An 11,269-nucleotide genomic window follows, 5' to 3' on the forward strand; every position below is an offset into this window, starting at 1 on the left:
CGGGCTCTCTGCATGGAGCCTGCTTCTCCCTCTGCCTGTGTCTCTGCCTCTCTCTCTCTCTCTGTCTCTATGAATAAATAAATAAAATCTTTAAAAAATAAAATAAAAAATGTTATTTTAAGTTAAATAAAATTTACAATTCAGCTTTTCAGTTATACTAGTGACAGTTCAACTGCTCCATTGCCGTGTATGGGCAGTGGCTGCTGAACTGGATGGCCCAACCCTGGACATCACAGATCGGCTACCTGAGATACACAGGAGTCTGTGTTGATCAGATGTGACACCCAGTGACGTTAATGATGAAGGGCACATACTCAGTGCATGTTCAGCATGTGCAAGTGGGATGACAATGCGATTAGATCCAAGGCTCATATTGATGATTTAAGAGTTCCCACTTGAAATAGATCACCTTAGGAGTACTCTTCAAACTTGCTTCCAAAAATTAATAATAATAATAATAATAATAATAATAATAATAATAATAAACTTTCTTTCATTTTCTGGCTTTCTCCAGGACCACCTATGATCCTGTTCTTTTCTGCCCTTGCTTTCATCCACATTGTCCAAAGATTTAGTTGACCTTGTCTTAAGGCTCTATGGCCTTGTTGCTCCATATGGGAAAATTATCCCCCAAAAAGACTTCACTGATGTAATTTAAAATGTTCCTTTGGGATTCCTGGGTGGCTCAGTGGTTGAGCATCTACCTTTGACTCAGGGTGTGATCCTGGGGCCCTGGGATTGAGTCCCACATCGGGCTCCCTGCGTGGAACCTGCTTCTCCCTCTGCCTGTGTCTCTGCCTCTCTCTGTGTGTCTCTCATGAATGAATGAAGAAAGAAAGAAAAGAAAGAAAGAAAGAAAAAGAAAGAAAGAAAGAAAGAAAGAAAGAAAGAAAGAAAGAAAGAAAGAAAGAAAGAAAGAAAGAAAGAAAAGGAAAGAAAAAAGAAAAGAAAAAGAAATCTTTAAAAAGTAAATAAAAAAGGGCAGCCTGGGTGGCTCAGCGGTTCAGCGCCGCCTGCATCCTGGGGTGTGATCCTGGAGACCCGGGATCGAGTCCCACGTCGGGCTCCCTGCATGGAGCCTGCTTCTCCCTCTGCCAGTGTCTCTGCCTCTATGTCTCTCATGCATAAATAAATAAAATCTTAAAAAAAAAAAAGTAAATAAAAAATACTTGAGTGGCACACACTGTAGCTTCTAATGAAAGCAGCGACTATTAAAAGCAAGGATGGTTAGAATCCATATGGTTTTGGTGTCTAGCAGGAGTACAGTGATGACTATGTGTTACAGCTTTTCCACTTGTGCTGAAGACTCTGGGAAAGTGACCGGTATGGGGGTGCCTGGGTGGCTCAGTCGGTTAAGCATCTGCCTTCGGCTCAGGTTGTGATCCCAGGGCCCTGGAATCAAGCCCCTCATTGGGCTCACTGCTCAGTGGGGAGCCTGCTTCTCCCTCTGCCCCTCCCCACTGTGCTCTCTCTCAAATAAATGAATAAAATCTTAAAAAAAAAAAAGAAAAAAGAAAAAAGAAAGTGGCCAGTATGTAAAAGAGATAGCAACAGGGAGAAGTTATTCAAGACCCTTATCTCCTGGGATGCCTGGGCCGCCCAGTGGTTGAGCCTTCAGCTCAGGGTGTGATCCTGGATCCCAGGATCTAGTCCTGCCTCAGACTCTCTGTGGGGAGCCTGCCCCTCCCTCTGCCTATGTCTCTGATTCTCTCTGTCTCATGAATAAATAAATCTTTTTAAAAATCCTTATTTTGTAATGTATACTTCCTATCCCATCAGAAGCTCAAATGCTGTCCAATAGAAATGTAATGTGTGCCTCATACGTCATTTAAAATCTTTTAGTATGGGCGGCCTGGGTGGCTCAGTGGTTTAGCACCTTCAGCCCAGGGCCTGATCCTGGGGGCCCGGGATTGAGTCCCACGTCAGGCTCTCTGCATGGAGCCTGCTTCTCCCTCTTCCTGTGTCTGCCTCTCTCTCTCTCTCTCTCTCTCTCTCTCTCTCTCTCTGTATCTCTCATGAATAAATAAGTAAAATCTTTAAAAAGTAGAAATAAAATCTTTTAGTAGGCATATTAAGATAGTAAAAGGATCCATTGATAGATGAAGGAATAAAGACAAACAATGGAATGAATATTTGCTCAGCTATAAAAGAGGATGAGATCTTGCCATTTACAACAACATGGATGGATTTATAGGGTATAATGCCAAGTGAAATAAGTCCAAGAAAAAATACTGTGTGATTTCATATATGTGTGGAATCTAAAGAAAAAAAAAGCAGGCCCATAAATTCAGAGAATAAACTGATAATTGCCAGAGGAGTGGGGGGAGGGGGATTAGGCAATGGGTGAAGGGTTGTGGGAGATACAGGCCTCCAGTTTTATGGAAGGAATAAGTCATAACTTAGGGGGTATAGTCAATAATAGTGTAATAGCTTTGTATGGTGACAGACGGCAGCTACACTCATGAACATAGCTGTGTATAGACTTGTCGAATCACTATGTTGTATGCTTAAACTAACATTGTTGTCACCTGTACTTCAGTTAAAAAAGTAAAAAGAGGGGCACTGGCTGGCTTAGTTGGTAGAGCATATGACTCTTGATCTCGCGGTCATGGGTCCATGCCCCATGTTGGTTGTGGAGATCACTTAAATAGCAATAAAAATAATTTTATAAAGTAAAAAGAGACAAGTGAAATTAACTTTATGTATTTTACTTAAACCCAAATATCCCAAATACCACTTCAACATATAATTAATATTAAAAGCTAAAAACAGGGACACCTGGTTGGCTTAGTCCGTAGAGCATGTGACTCTTTATCTCGGGGTTGTGAGTTCTAGCCCTGTATTTGGGTATAGAGATTACTTAAAAATAAATCTTAAAAATAAAAGCTAAGTACATTCTCCTTTTTGGACTGCCTTTAACATCTAGTGAGTATTTTACACTTAACACAGATCTCAACTTGGACTAGCCACATTTCCAGTGCTCAGTAGCAAAATGCGACCAGTGACTACCATATTGGATAGAGAGGTTCTAGAAAGATCCCTTTATTGCATGTCACCTGTTTAATGGCAAATTCATCTTGAGTGTTATGGGGTTTTTTTTAGTTTTTTTTTTTTTTTTTTTTTTTTTTTTTATGATAGTCACACAGGGAGAGAGAGAGAGAGAGCGGCAGAGACACAGGCAGAGGGAGAAGCAGGCTCCATGCACAGGGAGCCCGATGTGGGATTCGATCCCGGGTCTCCAGGATCGTGCCCTGGACCAAAGGCAGGCGCTAAACCACTGCGCCACCCAGGGATCCCTTTTTTTTATTATTTTAATTTTTTTATTTATTTAGAGTGTTATGGTTTATTATGTATGATTGGGAATATGTGGGTTGGGAGTAAGTTAATTAAATATGATTTTGAAATGCTTAATTATTAAGTTTTATGATGATTATTTTTGCTATTGGAACACCTAAATATCATCAATAGATTTTGAGATATTTCAGAACACTTAAAGTTTTCCTTAAGCAGTTACAATGATACACAGGAATTTTCTCTCTCCTCTAAATGCAGAGGCTAATCCCTAGTGCAGTCTCTCTCTAGATTTTAAATTCCAAATCTGTGGAATATAAATCGAGTTTTCAGGGCATGAGAACGAGGATTATGTGACTAGTAGTATAAACTGGGAACTCAGGTGGTGTGGGAGTGGTAAAGCGACTGAAGCAAGGCTGAGAATTTTGTCTTACTTGTTTTTGTTTTTATTAACAGCTTTGTTGAGTTAAAGTCTGTTTCTTTCCTGGGCCTCTGTGCATTAATTGGGAGGAAGTCATAATGTGAGTAACTCCAAAAACTGAAAATCCAAAATCAGATACTTTTTTTTTTTTTAAGATTTTATTTACTTATTCATGAGAGACACACAGAGAGAGGCAGAGGAAGAAGCAGGCTCCATGCAGGGAGCCCGACATGGGATTCTATCCTGGGTCTCCAGGATCACACCCTGGGCCGAAGGCAGCGCTAAACCACTGAGCCACCCGGGCTGCCTCTGGTTTATTTTTTTAAATTGAAGTGTAGTTGACATACAATATTAGTTTCAGGTGTAAAATGTAGTGATTCGACATTTGTATACTTTACAAAGTGATCCTCTTGATACATCTAGCTACTGTACAAATTGGTTACATGTTATTAACTATATTCCCTTTGCTGTACATTGTACCCCCCATTCTTTCTTATTTAATAACTAAGTTTGTACTTTTAATCCTCTTCCCTTATTTTGCCTGTCCCGTCCCCCACAAGATAAAGTTTACTTTAAATACAGCACAGCTTGAGGCGCCTGGGTGGCTCACTCGGCGCCCTTAAGCATCTGCCTTCAGCTCAGGTCATGATCCCTGGGTCCCGGGATCAATCCCCTTGTCAGGCTCCGTGCTCATCGGGAAGCCTGCCTCTTCCTCTCCTGCCTGCTCGTGCTATCTCTGTCACTATCTCTGTCTGTCTGTCTCTCAGATAAATAATCATTTTTAAGAATAAATAAATAAATAAATACAGCTTATTGATATCTCTAGCTTTTTTGTAGGAAAAACATTCCACAAATGCTTATTGTGTTCCTAGGATGTGGAAAGCGCTGTGTTGGCATCTTGAGTACACCTTGCCTTGAAGGAGCTCCTTCCTGTTCATATAGCAACTGATGCAAGGGGAAAACAGTCCAAAAAGTATGATGGGAATGGGAAACCCAGCAGCATAATACAACTTTGGAAAATAAATCAGGAGACACCTGGGTGGCTCAGCAGTTGAGCGTTTGCCTTTGGCTCAGGGCGTGATACTGGAGTCCTGGGATCGAGTCCCACATCAGGCTTCCCACAGGGAGCCTGCTTCTCCCTCTGCCTGTCTCTCTCTCTCTCTCTCTCTCTGTCTCTCATGAATAAATAAAATAAAATCTTTAAAAAAAAAAAAGGAAAATAAATCAGAAAGTGGAAGCTTTGTTACGTGGATAGGGGAGATAGTTGTTTTTCACAGAACTTTGAAAAGTTCGTGACACTTAAAACATTAAGGATATATTTGTTCTTAGATGCATAATGTCCTGATTTTAGGGTGGGCAAAGACAGACAATTATAAAGGCAGAACTGATCCTGTAATAGTGCTGTATGGTGACTGAGGGTAGCTAACACTTGTGAGCACAGCATAACACGGAGAAGTTGAATTACTGTGTTGTTACCTGAAACTAAGGTAACATTGTCAACTGTACTCAAGTTAAAAAATTAAATGAAAAGACATAACTACGCTGACCCAGAGCTACTTCTAAAACCAAAGAGGGGCACCTGGCTGGCTCAGTCAGTGGAGCATGCAAATCTTGATCATGATTGGGTCATGATTCAAGCTCCACATTGACTGCAGAGCTTACTTTAAAAAAGTGAAAAAAAGGGGATCCCTGGCTGGCTCAGCGGTTTAGCGCCTGCCTTTAGCCCAGGGTGTGATCCTGGAGACCTGGGATCGAGTCTTGCGTCGGGCTCCCAGCGTGGAGCCTGCTTCTCCCTCTGCCTGTGTCTCTGCCCCTCTCTCTCTATGTCTATCATGAATAAATAAAATCTTTTATAAAAATAAAAACCAGAGAATATCCATTTACAGTCCATTAAAATATTAATGGTAAGACTAAACGTTAAAGCAAAAAACTAGATGATTTTCTCTAATAGTTTATGTTACCTTTTTTAAAGATTTTATTTATTTTGAGAAAGGGAGAGAGCATGAGCAGAGGGAGAGGGAGAAGCAGGTTCTCCACTGAGCAGGGAGCCCAATGTTGGTCTCCGGCCCAGGACTCTGGGATCATGACCTGAGCTGAAGGCAGACACTTAACCGACTGAGCCACCCAGGCACCCCTTGATTTCACTGATTTCCGCTCTTATTATTGTCTTTCTTTCTTTGCTTTAAGCATAAATTACCCTTCTTTCTTTATTTTCCTAAGAGGGAAGCTTTGATCATTGATGTTAGGTCTTTCATCTTTTCTAGAATATGCATTTAATGTTAAAACTGTCCTACTAAGCACTGATTTTACAACATTCCACAAATTTTGATAAGTTGTATTTTCATTTTTATTTAGTTTAAAATATGTTTAATTTTTCTCCTGCAGCCTCTTTTTTGACCAGTATGTTTCTTAAAGTGTCTTGTGTAATCTCCAGATATTTGGGGTTTTCAATGTATCTATTGATTTCTAGTCTAAATTAATGTGATCTGGGGCACCTGAGTGGCTCAGTTGGTTAAGCATCTGCCTTCAGCTTAGGTCATAATCCTGCGGTCCTGGGATCAAGTTCCATATCAGGCTCCCTGCTCAGTGGAGAATCTGCTTCTCCCTCCCCTTCAGCACCCCCCGCACACACACACACACACACCCGGCTCATATTCGCTTGCTCTGTCTCATGTTCACTCTCTCAAATAAATAAGTAAATTCATATGATCTGAATATTACTTTGTATATATCTCTTTTTAAAAAAATTCCTTCAAGTATGTTTTATGGCCCAGAATATGGTTTATCTTGGTGGTGAGTGTTCCACGTGAGCTCGAGAAGAATGTGTGTTCTGCTGTTGTTGGATAAAATATTCTATGAATGTGGCAGCCGCGGTGACGCAGCGGTTTAGCGCCACCTGCAGCCCAGGGCGTGATCCTGGAGACCTGGGATCGAGTCCCACGTCAGGCTCTCTGTATGATGCCTGCTTCTCCCTCTGCCTGTGTCTCTGCCATTCTCTCTCTCTCTCTGTCTCTATGAATAAATAAATAAAATCTTAAGAAAAAATATGCTATGAATGTCAAGCAGATCAAGTTGATTGATGGTGCTGTTCAGGTCAACTGCATCCTTACTGATTTTCTGCCTTCTGGATCTATTCATTCCTAAAAGAAGAGTGTTGGAGCTCTAGCCGCAGTAGTAGGTTTGTCTATTTCTCCTTGCATTCATGTTAGTTTTTGCCTCAGATATTTTGTTTTGTTTTGTTTTTTATTTGTGGAATACACAGAATGAGAGGCAGAGACCTAGGCAGATGGAGAAGCAGGCTCCCTGTGGGACTCAGTCCCAGGACCTAGGATCACGACCTGAGCCAAAGGCAGATGCTCAACCACTGCACCACCCAGGTGTCCCTTTGCTTCACATATTTTGATGCACTATTGTGAGCTGCATAATTGTTTAAGACTATTATGTCTTCTTGAAGAATTGACCCCTTTATCTTTGCATAATGCCCCACTTTATCTCTGCTCATTTCCCTTCTTCTGAAATCTGAAATTAATACAGCTACTCCAGGTTTCTTTTTCTAAGTGTTTGCAGGATATATCTTTCTCCATTACTTTACTTTTAGCTTATATTTTTATATTTATAGTGGACTTCTTTTAGACAACATACAGTTGAGTCTTGGTTTTTTTGATCCACTCTGACACTTTTCTTTTCTTTTTTAAAGATTTTATTTATTTACTCATGAGAGACACAGAGAGAGACGCAGAGACACAGGCAGAGGGAGAAGCAGGACCCACGCAGGGAGCCCCATGTGGGACTCGATCCCAGAACTCCAGGATCATGCCCTGGGCCGAAGGCAGACACTTAACAGCTGAGCCACCCAGGTGTCCCTCACTCTGACACTTCTCTGATTGATATCATTCACACTTAATTTGATTTTGTTTTTTAAAGATTTATTTATTTATTCACGAGAGACACAGACTGAGAGAGAGAAGCAGAGACACAGGCAAAGGCAGAAGCAGGCTCCCTGCAGGGAGCCCGATGCAGGACTTGATCCCAGATCCCAGGATCACGACCTGAGCTGAAGGCAGATGCTCAACCACTGAGCCACCCAGGCATCCCCTTAATTTGACTGTTAAATGGTAGGGTTAATATCTATTTGTTTTCTGTTTGTTGCACTAGTTCTTTGTACCTTTTTTTCCTCTCCTCTTTTTCTGCTTCCCCGGTTTAATTTTATTTTTAAAGAGTTATTTTACATTTTATTTTTAAAGAGAGAAAAAGGGAGAGGGAGAGAGAGTCCTCCATTGGATGCTTAACCAACTGCACCACCCAGGCACCCCATGCCTCCTGTGGTTTTATTTTATTTATTTATTTATTTATTTTTTTAACACTTCACGAATTTGCATGTCATCCTTGCGCAGGGTGGCCCCTGCACAAGGCTAATCTCTCTCTATCGTTCCAATTTTTTAGTATATGTGCTGCCGAAGCAGCACCCTCCTGTGGTTTTATTTATTTATTTATTTATTTTAAGGATTTATTTATTTATGACAGACAGAGGGGGGGGGGGGCAGAGACACAGGAGGAGGGAGAAGCAGGCTCCATGCTGGGAGCCTGACGCGGGACTCGATTCCGGGACTCCAGAATCGCTCCCTGGGCCAAAGTCAGGCGCTAAACCGCTGAGCCACCCAGGGATTCCCCCCCTCCTGTGGTTTTAAATGAGCATTGTATAGGATTCCATTTTCTTACCTCTAAGTGTATCAATGTTCTACTTTTCAAAAACTGTTAGTGACTATCCTAAAATTTATAATATACATTTATAACTAACACAATCTACTCTCAACACTCTATTGATTCATGGATAATACAGGTTCTTTGTGGGTAGTGCAGGTACCATATAATAGAGTACTCCCAGTTCCTTTGTGCTATTCCTTATAACATTGCTTTTATTCATTTCACTTTTCTGTATGCTATAATCACCCAATTCACTATTACCATTATTATTTTAAACAGAGAGTTATTTATTTGCTTGATTCAGAATAAGAAATATAAGGGTGCCTGGCTGGCTCTATCAGTAAAACATGCAACCCTTGATCTCAGAGTTGTGAGTTTGAGCCCCACATTGGGGCTTTTTTCTTAAAAATAAGAAATCTTAAAAAAAAAAAAAAAAGATAAAGGAGCACCTGGGTGGCTCAGTTGGTTAAGTGTCTGACTCTTGATTTCAGTTCAGGTCATGATCTCAGCATCATGAGATAGAACCCCGTGTTAGGCTCAGTGAGGAGTCTGCTTAGGACTCTCTCCCTCTCCCCCTACTCCCACTCGCATGAACACTCTCTCTCTCTAAAAAACTAAAAATTTAATTTCTAAAAAATAATAACTTGGGACTCCTGAGTTGCTCAGCTGTTGAGCATCTGCCTTTGGTTCAGGGTGTGACCCCGGGGTCCCAGGATTGAGTCTGACATTGGGCTTCTTGCATGGAGCCTGCTTCTCCCTCTGCCTGTGTCTCTGTCTCTCTCTGTGTGTGTCTTTCATGAGTAAATAAATAAAATCTTAAAAGAAAAAAAAAGAATTTCATTTTTATTTAAATAAATGAATAAATAAATAAACTTACTTAAAAAAGAGTAAAAAATGTACAAGGTCATATTTTACATTAATTTATTCCATTTATGATGTTCTTTCTTTTTGTACATCCAACTTCTTGACCTGTATAATTTTTCCTCTTCCTGTGTAACTTCTTTTAACATTTCTTGAAAGTCAAGCGTTCTGGTGAGAAATTCTCTCAGTTTTTGTTTGTCTGAGAAAGTCTTTATTTCTCCTTCACTTTTGCAGAATGATTTTACTGGGTATATAGAATTCTAAGTTAGTGGGTTTTTCTTTCAATACTTTTTTTTTTTTCAAGATTTTATTTATTTGAAAGAGAGCAAGCATGGGGGCACGGCAGAAGAGAGGTAGAGAAGCGGACTCCTCACTGAACAGGGAACCCAACATGGGGCTCAATTCCTGAGATCATGATCTGAACCAAAGGCAGATGTTTAACCGACTGAGCCACCCAGATGCCCCTTCTTTCAACACTTTAAATATTTCACTCCACTCTCTTCTTGCTCTCATGGATTCTGATGAGAAGGCCAAGTAATTCCTATCCTTATTCCTCTATAGGTAAGGCATTTCCCCCCCTGGATTCTTTGATGATTTCCTCTTGGTCTTTAGTTTCCTGCAGTTTGAATATGATAAGCTTAGTTGTAGTTTTTAGTATTTATCCTGCTTGGTATTCTCTGAATCTCCTGGGTCTGTCACTTGGTGTCATTAATTTTGGAAAATTCTTGGCTGTTATTACTTCAAATTATTTCTTTTGCTCTATTTTCACTTCCTTCTGCTACTCCAATTACATAGATACTGCACCTTTTGAAATTGTCCCACAATTTTTAGATATTCTATTCTGGGTTTTTGTTTGGTTTTCTTTTGCCCTTTCATTATTTTTTCTCTGCATTTCAGTTTGGGAAGGTTTTTCTTTTTTTAAGATTTTATTTATTTATTCATGAGAGACAGAGAGAGAGAGACAGAGAGACAGAGGCAGAGACCCAGGCAGAGGGAGAAGCAGAGTCCATGCAGGGAGGTCGACATGGGACTCGATCCTGGGTCTCCAGGATCACACCCTGGGCTGAAGGCAGCGCTAAACTGCTGAGCCACCCAGGCTGCCCATATTTTTGGTTTTTTAAAGATTTTATTTATTTACTCATGAGAGACAGACACAGAGAGAGGCAGAGACTGGCAGAGACAGGCAGAGGGAGAAGCAGGCTCTATGCAGGGAGCCCGATGTGGGACTCGATCCCGGGACCCCAGGATCACACCCTGGGCCGAAGGCAGACGCCCAACTGCTATGCCACCCAAGTGTCCCTCATTCTTTGAAACTCAAAAATCTGTACTATGTTTGAATCTGGTTCTGATGCTTGGTTTGCCTCTTCAGACTCTGGGGGTTTTTTTGCCTTGAAACTTAATATGACTTACAAATTTTTGTTGAGGGCCAGACTTCATGTATCGGGTAATAGGAGAGAAGTATGTGTTCAGTGTGTGGGTTGGTGTTGATCTGGCTAGCAGCTGGACTACTTTCCTGTTTGCTGGAGCTGTAGGTGTCAGAGGCTTTCCCTGACTCTCCTGTCCTTGTTTTTGTCTCCCCTGTTGTCCTTGAGATTCCCTGAAAACTCCTTAAATAGAATCTGCACCTTTGCAGCTCTTTCAACTGTAATCCACTGTTGCTATTCTGTAGCCCTGTTGACATGATAAAGGAGAGAGAAGATTTTCTGTAATCCTATACTAAACCTCAGTCTTTTAGGTCTGTGTCCCTAGGCTATGACTTTCACAAGTGTCTCTGTATTTTCCCCCTTATATGTGACAGGAAGGCTTAAGGGGCCTGGCTTTGGGTAATTTATCCCCCCGCCCCCCAGAGTCAGATAAATATAAATAATAGGAGAACTCTCATGCATAATTCAAAATGATTACTTTTCCCCTCCCCCTGCTGGAAACACAAGTGTCACTTCTTGGTTCTTCATAATGAGAACCCAGTGGGGTTTCTAGAAGTAAAATCTACTA

The 11,269-nt window shown here is 41.0% G+C and overlaps 1 pseudogene; it reads right to left on the minus strand.

The window, feature by feature from the left end:
* Positions 1 to 8,061: 8,061 nt before the first annotated feature.
* Positions 8,062 to 8,178, minus strand: LOC119864344 (annotated as a pseudogene).
* Positions 8,179 to 11,269: the final 3,091 nt, after the last annotated feature.

Source organism: Canis lupus, chromosome 18 (genome assembly GCF_011100685.1).
Source record: "Canis lupus familiaris isolate Mischka breed German Shepherd chromosome 18, alternate assembly UU_Cfam_GSD_1.0, whole genome shotgun sequence".
Lineage (NCBI taxonomy): Eukaryota > Metazoa > Chordata > Mammalia > Carnivora > Canidae > Canis > Canis lupus.